The 14,911-nt window shown below is 38.3% G+C and overlaps 1 pseudogene; it reads left to right on the forward strand.

Moving 5' to 3' along the window:
• The first annotated feature begins 268 nt into the window (after positions 1-268).
• On the forward strand, positions 269-3,942 carry LOC101599603 (annotated as a pseudogene).
• Positions 3,943-14,911: the final 10,969 nt, after the last annotated feature.

Genomic DNA, 14,911 nt, shown 5'->3' on the forward strand with positions numbered 1-14,911 from the left:
ACAAATAACTTTCATAGCTAAACTGCTTACAATGGCTAAGACCAGATAAATTTAATTAAAAGTTAGTGTGTCTTTTTGATACTTTTGTTTCTCTTTGACTTGTGATCTATTTTTTGCATTTGGTTTTCTGTCAACACAGATAAACTGTAGTCATCTGATGAGCTCTCAGATTACTTGCTGACCATTTTTTTTATTAAATTCATTAATTTTTTTATTAAATGTCTTTCAGGGTTTGGCATTGTGTAAACCTAACTGCATAGTGATCTCAATGCATGGCCTCTATTGTTTGGCCAAGAAATTAGTGACTAAGAAAGCAATTGACAATTTTCCAAAGACCATCCAGAGTACATTTTATTCTGAAGATAGTTAAGCCTCTGTTTCACCCATTAACTTGTCTCAGATGTCCAATGTGTTTGTGGTCCTGCTCTTTGTTAAGGGACAATGGAATCAATCAAATTAATTTGAGGTGTATCAACTGGCCATAATATTCAAAAAGAAACTAGAAGAGGGCTGGAGAGATGGCTTAGCAGTTAAGTGCTTGCCTGTGAAGCCTAAGGACCCCGGTTCGAGGCTTGGTTCCCCAGGTCCCATGTTAGACAGATGCACAAGGGGGCGCACGCATCTGGAGTTCGTTTGCAGAGGCTGGAAGCCCTGGCGCACCCATTCTCTCTCTCTCCCTCTATCTGTCTTTCTCTGTCTGTCGCTCTCAAAGAAATAAATAAATAAACAATTTTTAAAAAAAAGAAACTAGAAGAATCTTATTAACAAATACTAGGATTTTAGAAACTCTAGAATATGCAAGTAACAACCTTTGTTGTGTGATATAGAAAAACTTATGAATATTCCTTCTGTGCAATTCTCAGGTACTACTTCTTTTAAATCAGTCCCACTTCTCACCACAGTCCCTGGAAGGCCCTTGTTGTTAATCTCAATGTTTCTTTTTTTTTTTTTCCCCAAGAATGTTATATAAATGGAATAACATTCAATGTGGCTCCTTTGTAGTTTGGCATCTTTCATTTAGCAAAATGCCCAAGAACCATAAATTATTAATCATAAATTCCATTGTCAGATATGAGATACCTCTCACTAAGATGTTGGTGAGGAAGGCTACAGAGGTACCTAAAAATATAGGCTATTGTCATTGCTCTTGGTTATCCACCAAAACTAGATCCTAAGTCCCTCTTGCTGAAGGCACCACATTTTTTTGTTGTTGCTGCAGGACATTGTGAAACTAAGCTGGAAGCTTCCTTCTTCCTGAAGAGCTTTCTTCAAACCAGAAAGTGCTATATAAGCTGCTTTGATAGAGAGTTGATAGTCTCACCCAGCTGCAGATCTTCTGTATTCTACAACCCACTTTCCAAAGAAGATATGCCCACTGGTGGAATAGTGGCATGAATGTTAAAGGAATGATCAACATTTCATTGATTGGCTTTGAGGCCTGCTCCACAAAAGGGAATCATGCCTGGTACTGCAGACCTGACCAAAAGCCTATGACTAGGGACATAAACTACAAAAGTGAATCCATTACTGTGGTTTCTGTTAAACAGATAACATGTTAAACTGCCATCTAAATATTCATATTGTTCCCATAAACTAAAGCCTCAATCACAGAAGTTTCTTACTACAATAGACAGTGGTTAATGCAGAGATGCATAGCTGGCAAATGTGCAAAAAAAAAAAAGTAACTAATATGTTCTCAGCCTTAAACAGAGCATTGAAACACCCCAACCAGGGCTGAGGGAACCTCTCAGAAGAAGATGGAAAGAATGTGAGAGCAGGAGGATGGGTAGGAGGACAGAAAAATGTTATTTCTTGGATACATGGCCAATACAGTCAAGAATTTGCAGCAGCTGTGGTTTACTGAACAAGTTTGAGCCTGTCAATACTTAACTATCAATGGGAAAGAGTGCATGAGATCCCTACACCTCCCAGAGTAGCTAATGGTTTCTTGGAAAGAGGAGTCAGGTTCCTCATTAATGCAGTCACTGGTAAGTTGCCCATTCACAAAATGACCTTCCACCCGTGATCATGCAAACAATCCTGATTTAACTTAATGGGTTTTTAAACAGACATAAAAGAATGATGGGAATTAATGGAGAAGAAGGGTGCTAATGTGAGGGGAGGAAGATAAAAGAGGGAAATGTGAGGCATAAAATCAAAATACATTATATACGTGTATGAAAATGTAAAAAAATAGCAAAAATACTAAAATTCATTTCCAATTTATTCATATTGCTGCTTGAATAAATTGTTCTTTTATATTGCATATTATTCCATCATATGAACACACTGCTATCTAGTTATTGAGTCTATGGGTCTTTCAACATGAGTTTTTTTATGTTTTGACAATTTTGAATAAAACTGGTAGGAAAATTATGTGGAAAGTTTGAATGTGAACACGTGTTTTTATTTCCATTTGATCTATGCCTCATAGCAAAATTGTTGGGCCATGGAAGTAGAGTGTGTTGAGCTTTATGAGAAACTGCCAAACCGTTTTTTAAAAGTGGCATCACTATTTTGTGTCACTATATAGTAATCTTTGAATTAATCCTAATATATTGCATTCTGGATTTCTTCCATTTCTTCTTAAGCTTAAAAAAAAATAATTACTGTTCCCTGTTCCCTACAGCCATAGCTGCTGCCACTGCCGTTGGCTCTGGGGAGCCTCTGTCCCATGAAGAATTGCTCACCAGAGGCGATGTGGAAAAGGAAGAGGAAGACGTTGAGGAGCTATGGAGAGACTCTGCAGTCTGACAGAAATGTTTCTAGAGAGGTCCAGTCTGCAGCCGGACCCACCTGTGATCTCTTGCTCTTTGTGGCTCAAAAAATGTACAGATCTTCCAGAGCAGCCTTGCGGATTGGGACAACTTCCTTTATGATCCTGGTTTTTCCTGTTGTCTTTGAGACAAAAAGTTGCAAATGCAGCAACAGAAGCAGGGACAAATACTTCTAGGTCCTCATAGGGCTGGCTGTGAGGAGGAATGCCAGGGGCTTGTGGGAAAAACCCCCCCCAGGGGGTCCCCACGCTCTGCCCGGATAAGGCGACACCCCAAATCACTCACTCACGAGAAGCGGTCTTGATGCAAACTGCAAGAGGATTTTATTCCAAGTGCGCTGGGGCCCACGGTCGTACACCGCACAGGGGTAGAGGACTGCAGAGCCCCGAATGCAGGAATGGGGTAGTTTTTATAGGGTTTCTAACAAAGCCTGTGTATTAGACCAATCATTATTTAATATCAGGAGCCCCTGCAGGGTGTTAGCCAGTCAGTTTGTGCCACCCCACAGTTTCTAAGCCAATTAGTTTACTTTGCTCAAGCCCCTCATGGACCAATCACTCTCTTATGACTATGACCTTGGTGGTCAGCGTTTGCGCAGGTCCTTGGGTGGGAGTAGCAGAGTGTGGTATCAGTCTCCTGTGACCTTGGAGGTCAGCACTTGTGCAATTCCTTAGGTGGGGGTAACAGAGTATGGTATCAGCCTCCTATGACCTTGGTGGTCTGAGGCAGGCTGCTACAGCCTATGGTGCGAGTTACTAAGGCTAAGGCTTACAGTGTAGGCTACTAAGGCTTACAGTGTGGGCTATTAAGGCTTATGGTGCAGGCTATTTACAGAAACTAAATAAGTGGTTTACTTTATTATTTATTTCCCATCCCTGAGGGCTATCTCATGCCCTTTTTACCTAGTTTTATATTAGGAGTGGGCTCTGATACAATGAGAAGAGGGATTCTTTACTTGCTTCTGACAGAGAGTAAAACCTGGAGTTTGAGGTATGAAGGTGGCCCGCTTAAGCTCCCTTTGGAGCGTGATAGTATTTCTGAGCTTCTGAATTCTTGGGCCTTTCAGGCTGTATGTTCACTTCCTGGAAAAAAATCTAGATGTTCAGCTGCTATAATTAACCTGTCTTTGTGGGAGAATTTTGAAATGCGGTTGCGTCTGAACTGATTATTTGTATTCCCTTCCCCCTTTTTAACTTTGACACATTGATCTGTTTAAACTTGGGAGGGGGTGTGAACACTCCCTTACTGTCTCATGGAGACTCCCAACTTGCAACCATGCTCTTTATGATGTCCTCACTTTTATTTCCTGTTCTGACTCTGATTCCAGAGTGCAGCCATGCAGATGGTTAGTCCAGCTTTGCTTTTAGTAAGCTGCTCCTCACTGAGAGTTCTCACTGTCCCACTGTGGGGTGAAACATTAATGCCAGAGGGAAGAAAGCAAGTAATCATAACAATTATCAACAGTTTTCTTTTTGTAAAGAAGAGTCCAGGACCATATGGCTTCTCAGCAGGATTCTATCAAACTTTCATGGAAGAACTGAAACCAATTTTTATCAAACTGTGCCACAAAGTTGGAGATCAGGAAAAGCTCCCCAACTCCTTCTATGAAGCTACTATCACACTAACACCAAAACCAGGCAGAGATGCCACATGAAAAGAAAACTACCGGCCTATTTCCCTGATGAACTTAGATGCAAAGATCCTGAATAAAATCCTCACAAACCGAATTTAATAACACATCAAAAGTACTATACACCTTGATCAAGTGGGATTCATCCCAGGAACGCAGGGGTGGTTCAACATACGGAAATCTGCCATTGTAATACACCACATAAACAAGGATAAACACAAAAACCACATAATCATTTTGATAGATGCAGAAAAGGCCTTTGACAAAATACAACATCACTTTATGATCAAAACATTGAAGAGATTAAGCAAGGACGGTTTATATCTCACCAGGGCCTCAGCTGAAACCAAGAGTAATTGGAGAAATGAACAAGAGTGCTGCTTTCTTAGTGAATCTGGTACCAGCACAAGGGTGAAGGAGACACAGAGAACGCTCAACCACTACCAAGCCAGATATCCAGAGACACAGAGGCTCCCAAGACCTCATCACTGAAGTAGACCTAAAAGGAACCCAACATGGCTCAGGGAAATTTGCGGAAGAGGGAACAGAAAGATTGTTAGAGCCGCAAGTTGGGACATTATGCACAAAGACATTGCCACTTACACATAACTGATGGCTACCCCCAAAATTCATGACCCACATTCCCCAACAAGGAGGTGGGCAGGACAGGGAGGAGGCTAACGATGGTACCAACATGGCTGTATATATACTGTGTACATAACTAATAATAATAATTATAAATAAATAATGGATATTTCAGAGAGGGACATGTATACAAAATGAAACTGACAAAATACTTCACAGCTGTAGTACAAAACAGCCACTAGGAATCCTTGTGTATGTTGGTAAGAGAGAGCCAGAAGATAGAGTGATGGGGCTGTGTACAGAACAGGAGCTCTTTTCCTTTGAAAATTTTCACTACTAGAAGACCTGTGTGCATTTTTGTGTTAAAAAATAAAGTCAGGGCTTACTTTTTGTATTTAAACATTAAAAGAATTCCAACTGAAAAAAGTATTTATTTGGGAGAGAGAGAGAGGAAGAATGGGCATGCCAGGGCCTCTAGCTATTGCAATGGATGAACTCCAGACATACGTGCCACCTTGTGCATCTGGCTTTACATGGGTACTGGGAAATCAAACTCAGATCCTTAGGCTTTGCAGGCAAGTGCCTTAACTGCTGAGCCAACACTTCTACCCTCCTTCACCTTTTTCTTTTGTCTCTTGTTAATTGTCTTTTTCTATCATCCATCTTTAAAAAAAATCCTTCTATCCCTGAGGTCATTATTATTAAGCTAAAATTATTTTCAGTTCATGTCTCTATCTGAGATTGTGTTTCTTTTTGGTTTCTCAGAGCCCTGTACTTATTGGTATTGAGTTGTCATAAATATAATCTCTTTGAGTAGCATTCTCTCAACATCTAATGTGGATATCTTGCCTTTATTAAAGTACCCAATTGGCTATAAATTTGGCAAGAACAGAGACTTTCACCTGTTTTGGAAGTGCTGTGTACCTAGTGCATGAATCACCACCTGATATCTAGTAGGCATAAAATAAACATTTATTGCAGGAGTCTTATCATGTCCCTAAACACACCTCTATTTCATTTCCTGATTTCTTTTCTATCTCTCACCCTTTAAACAGTGTTATCCCTTAAGGTGTTCTTTCTTTCTATTTTCCTTGGGTGAATAGATTTTGTCTCACACGGTTAATTGAATCATGGATGACACATAGGTGAACTAAGCATTATATTTGATTCTCTCTGACTAAATGGAAAAGACCTACAGCTAAAAGTCAGACGTCCTTGCTTAATACATTTTTAAGGTGTATAAATGTATTTCAAATGTATTTAAGCAGTAAAAGTAATAAATTGTGAAGATATGAGAGGGAACAGCTAACAAAACCCAAAGGCAGAACATGCGGTTTCAAAAGGTACTGGAGTTGCGAAATCATTAATAACACTGGCAAAAAAAATCTATCATCTCTACTTTCTCCAACACATCTAATTTTTCCTCTTTATCTTATCACTCATTCTTCTACTCTTTGTTCTCCCTCCCTCCTTCTAATCCTTTTCCTTATTCTTCTTTTCCTTCATTCAGTTTTTGCCTTCTTTTCTTGTTGAATTTTATTTTGTTGGTTATGCACCTATTCATCTGGCATCTACTTCATTGATACCAAGTTTACACTTCTGAGTACAGAAAAGAGATCAGAAACTTGCAGTTACCCTTTTCATTCCTGGGACCAACATCCAACCCGAAACAGCTTATGGGAGGAAAAGATTTATTCCAGGCTTACAGAATCCAGGGGAAGTTCAATCATGGAGGAATGAGCTGGCTCACTTCTGTAGATTCATACCAGAATGACAATAGTCAGCACCCACATCATAAAAAAGCAGAGCTCAAACTGTTCTATACACCTAGTAGGGCTGGCCTAAAGATCTTCCCCCAGTGCCATGGCCCCTGCAACAGAGATATGCCTGCTGGGGACTTAAGTAGGAAGTTTAATCTTAATAAAAATATTGGAGTCTGTGGGGCCAAATATTGTACCACAGAAATCAATTCTGATTTCCCCCAATCACCACTTCTAAATTCCTAAAAGAAAAAAAATAATCTATGTGGCTGAGATTGGTCAAATGTTTACTCTGAAATGGGAGGAGGACACCTAGTCCAATAAGTGGCTGGGTGCCAGTTCTGAGAAGACAGAAACATGGATTAGGCAATCATAAAATATATGTGCCACAGCCACATTAGTAGGCCTTAGTAGAAAACGAATGAACAAGTAGGGAAGTAGCAAGGACTGAATTACCTACAACAGGCTAGTATATGCTATGGTACCACAAACCCACAAATTTTAGTTACTTTTAAACAACAAAAATACATTTCTTGGGCTGGAGGGATGGCTTAGTGGATAAGGTGTATGCCTGTGAAACCTAAGGACTCAGGATCAATTTTCCAGGTCACACATAAGCCAGTTGCACAAGGTGGCACATGCAGTCAGGTTCGCATTGCTGGTAGAAATCAACCAACCAAGAGCAGCTTGTGGGAAAAAAGAGGTTTATTTTGGCTTACAGGCTTGAGGGGGAAGCTCCATGATGGCAGGGAAAATGACAGCATGATCAGAGGGTAGACATAACCCCCTGGCCAACATAAGTTGGACAATAGCAACAGGAGAGTGTGCCAAACATTGGCATGAGGAAACTGGCTATAACACCCATAAGCCTGCCCCCAAATATACACTGCTTCCAGGAGGCTTTAATTTCCAGTTGCCATCAGCTGGGGAACCTAACATCCAGAATACCTAAGTTTATGGGGACACCTGAATCAAACTACCACACCCAGGAAGGTCCACAGGGTTGTCCCTTTTCAATGTATTCATTCAGGTACCCACACTTTCAGATTTTGTAACATCTCAGCATACACTTCTAAGGTAACCAGGGCAGAGCCAAGTAGTCTGTGGAGCCAAGCAATGATGCTTAGATGCTTGGCTCTGCATGGACATATTTTTTGCTTAAATTATCCTAGACAGAATAGGTTTTCATAGATTGGGGTGAAGAAACTATATTTCTCCATGCACCTAAAAATAAAGGAGAACTGACTTTGATGAACATTAAATGTTCATTAGAATTCAGTATGTCTAAAGGAATGAATGTTCTTTCTCATCTGTGGGACCTAGAGTGGTGTGTGTGTGTGTGTGTGTGTGTGTGTGTGTGTGTGTGTGTGTGATCAAAGCAAAAGGGGAACTATTATTTTAGGGGAGGAAGGAGATTAACAGGAGGGGCAAGAGAGGGTGATGGAGGCGAATATAAATAATGTGTACTGATACATATGTGTTAAAACATCATAAAGAATCCCATTTAACTGTATAATTACAGAAAACTTTAGTTTAACAAGCTAATTGAAAAATTAAAGAAGAAAGTTGATGTTAGTACAAAAAAGAAAACATAAAGTGAATTCAGCATGACAACTATATCGTCTAATGGGCTACTGGTTTTTGAGTAAGGATGTCTGGGCTTTTCTAGGGATTTTCTGTGTAGTCTTAAGTAATCCATATGCCCTGTCTGGAAATCCATTTCACTATAGGCAAAATGCAAAAGTTGCACTACAAGGCTTCTTCAGGGCTTCATAACTTTCATGTGCTCCTGGTTTTGCCATTAAGGTGCTGTTCTAGGAAGAGGAACTTCATACTTAGGTTTTTTTTTTTTTTTATCTTCCAAATGATACTAATAATGCCAATACCTCTTATATCTCAAGGTTATTTATTTATTTATTTCATGAGGTTTTTGTGAATATTACATTAGCTGATGCTTATGAAAGTTTTGCAAGGAATTGTTTTTTTGAGGCAAGCCCAGTAGACTGGCTGTTTTCATGTGTGTGTGTGTGTGTGTGTGTGTGTGTGTGTGTGTGTGTGTGTGTGAGAGAGAGAGAGAGAGAGAGAGAGAGAGAGAGAGAGAGAGAAAGAGAGAGAGAATTGGAGTGCCCAGCCCTTCAGCCCCTGCAATTGAACTCCACATATGTGTGCCCCTGCCTCACTGTGTGTCTGGCTTACATGGGATCTGGAGAGTCGAATATGAGACCCTAGGCTTTGCAGGCAAGCACCTTAACTGTGAAACCATCTCTCTAGCCCACAAGTAAATAATTTAAAAAAGAGAATGCACAATCACAAGGTTCCATTACTATAGTTGTTACTATTACTATACTTACTTCTACTCTTTTATTACAACTAGTTACTACTATTGCTTTTGAAAATGCTACTGTTGCTTTTTCTACAAAGATGAGATGACACTGGAATAAATATACAGTAATGTAGTCATTGATTGACCATATATGGACCAAATGTCTGCCTTCAAATGAAAACCACTTGCTAATATTACCAGAAGTTTGGAAATATTACCATCTGGATTAATGTACCAGCAGACTAAAACCTGTGTCCTATGACTCCAGTTTAGCTCCATAGGGTAGACAAATCAACATACCTGCTTCATACCCTACAGCAGAAAAACTGGCCTTCTGAGTGAGACCTTTAGATGCTGGAGAAGTACATGATTGATTTCCCAACACTTTATGACCCATCAGAGTGTTTTACTTTTCCATGTTGAATAAAGGTTTGTTCTTATCATCACCTGGAAAACAGCTTATATTTTTTTCAAATAAAAATGTATTCATAGGGCTGGAGAGATGGCTCAGCCATTAAGGTGCTTGCCTATAAAGTCTAATGGCCCGAGTTTGATTCACCAATACCCATGGAAAGCCAGATATCCAAAGTAGCACATAGGTCTGGAGTTCATTTGCTGGAGCTAGAGGCTCTGTTGTGTACATTCTCTCTCTCTTTTTCTATATCTTTCTGTCCCTCCTTTCTTTTCTCTCTCTCTCTCCCAGGAGTGGTGGAGCAAGTCTTTACTCTCAGCACTCAGGAGGCTGAGGCAGGAGGATCACTGTGAGTTTGAGGCCAACCTGAGACTATATAGGGAATTCCAGGTCAGCCTGTGCTGGATAGAGACCTTGCCTCAAAAAACAACAAAAAAGTATTAGCATACAAATAGGTTCTTTATGTTGTTTCCCAAATTATGTTGCTTCCGTTTTCCTCTCTTCCCTTACTTCTTTCCCTCCCACATATCCTCTCCCCACTATAGTCTTGCCTCTACTTTCATGTTTCAAGAGTGCATTTGCCCACTCTACCCTTTCTCAATAACTCATACTCTTCTTTCATGTTCTTCTATATAGTATTATGGCCTGTACCTACTCTCACATTACCTAATAACATACATAGAAATACTCAAAATCATGATCCACATATGAGAGAGAACATGTGATTGTTGTCTTCAAGATTTTCATGACCAGGCTTTAGCTATGCAAGTCAGACAAAATGACCTGTCATTGTTTTGGTTCCAAAACATTCAGGAATGTCTATTCTCTCTCTGTGTCTTTTATAAGAGGCCATATATACTAGAAAAAAATTGTAAGCTTGGCTAGGAAACAGGTTGGTGTAGTAATTTTATACCTGCAAAAAAAATTAATTGAAATGGTATCCTATCATGTCTTTTGAAAGCATTAGTTATTTTTGTTAAATCTGTTACTAGGAAAGTCTCTTAAATTACCAGGGGTATGAAAATACTTCATGTGAGAATGTCTGGTTTTGAAAGTACTCAGTGAGCAGTGAAATTCTTTTTCAAATGAGAGTTGAGATTGGAGTTAAGATCATTTCCTTCAAGATCGTTTGATACTTAAGGGTAGACCATCAGAGAAATCTACCTGTGATTGTGTAAAAATAAAGAAAGACAATATGCAGCCACAACATGATTTCATTGGTAATTGTGATCTTTAAGATTTAGTTGAGAAATTTATTCCTTTTTACTTTTTATTTGTTTATTTTATTTGAGAGAAACAGAGAGAAAGAAAGAGGCAGATAGATAAAGAGAGATAATGGGTGTTTCAGGGCATTCATCCACCACAAACTAACTCCAGATGCATATGCTACCTTGTATATCTGGCTTACATGAGTCCTAGGGAATCAAAGCCAGAGCCTTTGGATTTTCAGGCAAGCATCTTAACCATGATGCCATCTATTTAGCCAAAGAAATTCTTTTCTGTACATCATGAACAAAGGCCATTGGAACAGGAATGAGTTGCTATCTCTTTTTTGGTTTTCCTTGATATTGAATGATGTGGAAATCACATACTTGGTGACTATTTTTATGTCTTCTTTGAAGAAGTGCCTATTTAAGTAACTTTCCATTTGTAAAATAAAGTTATTGCTTCCCCTGTGCCCCTTTCTTCCTTCTTCTTTCCTTCTTCCCTTTATTCCTTCATTCATTCTTTTTAAGTTTTATTTTTAATATTATTTTTATTTATTTATTTGAGAGAGAGAATGAAGGGGAGAGAGAGAGAATGGACACACCAGGGCCTCCAGCCACTGAAAACAAACTCCAGATGCATGTGACATCTTGTGAATCTGGCTTTATTTGGGTCCTGGGGAATTGAACTGAGGTCCTTTGGCTTTGCAGGCAAGCACCTTAACCACTAAGCAATCTCTCCAGCCCCCAATATCTTTGACCTTGTAGGATTTCCTCATTTATTTTGGATATAAGCCAACTATTGATACATTGCTGTAAGGTATTTTTTTTTTCATTTACTAGGTTTCTGTTTCACTCTGGTTTCTTTAGTCTATATCAGCTTTTTAGTTTTTATTTCTCCTTTTGTTGTCTGTGTGTTTGGTATCCTACTCATTAAAAGATTACCAATATAAATCCACAAAAAAATTATCAATCAATCAAAAATGACCTCCAGTGAGACTGATTTAGAGGAAATGCCTGAGAAAGATTTCAAAAGGATGATTATAAATATTTTCAAAGAAACCAAAGAGGAAACCAAAGGAATCAAAGACACAGCTATTTAATGAAACGAGGGGGTCAATACAAGACATGAATAAGGAAATAGAAATAATCAAGAAAAAAAGTCAGAAATACTAGCAATGGAAAACACATTAGATACAATTTAAAAAATCTGTAGAAAATCTCACCATTAGAATGGATGAAGAACAGAATATCTAAATTAGAAGACTAGGTGGCTGATCTAATACAGTCCAATAAAGAGAAAGATAAACTAATAGTAAGGTGTGAATGGGAATTTCAAGATATCTGGGACACTATGAAAAGATCAAACATAAGAATTCAGGGTATAGTAGAAGGAAAGTAATTTCACTCCAAATGAATAGTAGGTATTTTCAACAAAAATCATAGAAGAAAACCTCCCTCAAATTGGGAAACATATGCCAATACAGATACAGGAAACCTTTAGAGCACCAGACAAAACCTGGAAAGAACCTCTCCTCGCCATATTATAATTAAACTACCAAACACACAAAACAAAGAAAATATATTGAAAGCAGTTAGAGAGAAAAATCAAGTCACATACAAAGGCAAGCCCATCAGGATCAGAGCAGATTACTCAACACAAACTTTAAAAACCAGAAGGGCTTGGAATGATGTTCTCCAAATTCTGAAAGATAACAACTGTCAACAAAGGGTACTTTGTTGATCCATTCAAATACATGGATAAATAATGGTATATCACAACAAAAACAGGCAAAAGGAATATTTTAAGGCAAAACCAACTCTACAGAAAATACTTGAAAGGATGTTCCACATGGAAGAGAAAGAAAATCACACATATAAGGAACCTGGAAAAAAACAAACCATATTCAAATATTAGTTAATATAAGAGAGCAATCATAAAACCAGAACTATGAAACAAGAAAAATGGCAAAAATAAATACACACATTTCAATAAATCTCTTAATATCAACAGCTTCAACCAAAAGACACAGGTTTGCAGACTGGGTTCAAAAGCAGGATCTTTCAAATTGCTGCCTCCAAGAAATTAAACTTTCTATATAGGATGGACACTATCTTCATAGGAAAGGTTAGAAAAAGAAGTTACAAGAAACTGGGCCTAGAAAACAAGCAGAGGTCACTATCCTAATATCTGACAGGATAGACTTGAGATCAACATTAGTTAGGAAATATTAGGAAGGTGACTTTATTTTCACTAAAGGAACATTCCAACAGGACGATATGACAATCCTTAACATATATGTTAAACTAACATGGGGGCTCCCAATTTCACCAAATAAATACTATTAGACTAAAGTCACAGATAGCATCAAACACAGTCATAGTGGATAACCTCAACACCCCACTCTCATCAAATGACAGGTCATCCTGGCAAATTAAACACAGATGCATCTGAGGTCATAAAACAAATGGATGTAACAGATATCTACAGGACATTTGATCCAAATGCTGCAGAATACACATTCTTTTCAGCATCACATGGAACATTCTCTAAAATAGACCATATATTAGGATACCAAGTAAATCTTAACAAACACAGGAAAATTTAAATAATTCCTTGCACTCTATCTGAACACAATGGGATCATACTACAAATCCATAGCAAGAAAAGCTATAGAGCATACACAAATCATGGAAACTAAACAATGTACTACTAAATGATGAATGGGTCAATGAAGAAATCAAGAAGGAAATAAAAAAAATTCATAGAATCAAATTATAATGATAATGAGAACACAATATACCAAAACTTTTGGGACACAATGAAGGCAGTCATAAGAAGGAAATTTATACCTTTAAGTCCCTATAGTAAGAAATTAGGAAGATCACAAGTAAGCAATTTAATGCTTCACCTTAAGGCCTTGTAAAAAGAACAAGGCAAACAAGAAATCAGTAGATGGGGAGAAATAATAAAGATTAGGATAGAAATTAATGAAATAGAAACAACAACAACAAAAAACCCCCAAAGAATCAATGAAACAAAGAGTTGTTTTTTTGAAAGGAGAAACAACATTGATAAACCCTTTACAAATGTGACCAAAAAAGGGGGGAATGGACACAAATTGATAAAATTAGACATGAAAAAGGTACCATCACAACAGATAACAGAGAAATTCAAATACTCACAGGGACACGCTATTAGAATATATACTCCACTAAGTTTGAAAATCTGAAAGAAATGAATGATTTCCTTGATTTATATGACCTACAAAAATTAAATCAAGATGACATTAACCACTTAAATAGACTTCTAACAAGCATGAAGATCCAAGCAATTATAAAAAAAAATCTCCCAACTAAAAAAGGCTAGGCCCAGATGGATTCACTGGTGAATTTTACAAGACCTTCATAGAAGAACTCATCCAATGCTTCTCACAGTTTTGCATAAAATAGAAAAGGAAGGAATCCTATCAAACTCATCCTATGAAGCCAGTATCACCCTGATGTGAAAAACAGACAAAGATAGAAAAAAAGAGAAAATTACAGACCAATCTCCCTCATGAACATAGATGCAAAAATGATCAACAAAATATTGGCAAACAGAATACCAGAATATATCAGAAAGATCATTCACCTCAACAAAGTAGGCTTCATCTCTAACTTGACTTGAGGCCTGCTCCATGGGAGGGAATACATCTCTGATACTGAAAACCTATAACAGGGGTAGTAATGAGCCCTATGGGTGTAATGTCTGCTGGTGTCTGGCTAAATTAATACATTATGCTCACCAAACTGCCTGGTAAGTACTCCTCTTAAGGTTCATACCAATATATTAATGCTACTCTCGGGCTGGAGAGATTGCTTAGCGGTTAAGTGCTTGCCTGAGAAGCCTAAGGACCCCGGTTCGAAGCTCGGTTCCCCAGGTCCCACGTTAGCCAGATGCACAAGGGGACGCACGCGTCTGGAGTTCGTTTGCAGAGGCTGGAAGCCCTGGTGTGCCCATTCTCTCTCTCTCCCTCTATCTGTCTTTCTTTCTGTGTCTGTCGCTCTCAAATAAATAAATAAATAAATAAATAAATAAATAAATAAAAATAGTTAATGCTACTCTCACTTTTGGTTAGAGAAGCTTTGTCAGTGACCTTAGGATGACTCAGAAGGCACCATGGTGCTGAGAAGAAGTAACAGAGGAGTGTTCAGCACTGAAATATCTCTATCATAT

This window comes from Jaculus jaculus, chromosome X (assembly GCF_020740685.1).
Source record: "Jaculus jaculus isolate mJacJac1 chromosome X, mJacJac1.mat.Y.cur, whole genome shotgun sequence".
Taxonomy (NCBI): domain Eukaryota; kingdom Metazoa; phylum Chordata; class Mammalia; order Rodentia; family Dipodidae; genus Jaculus; species Jaculus jaculus.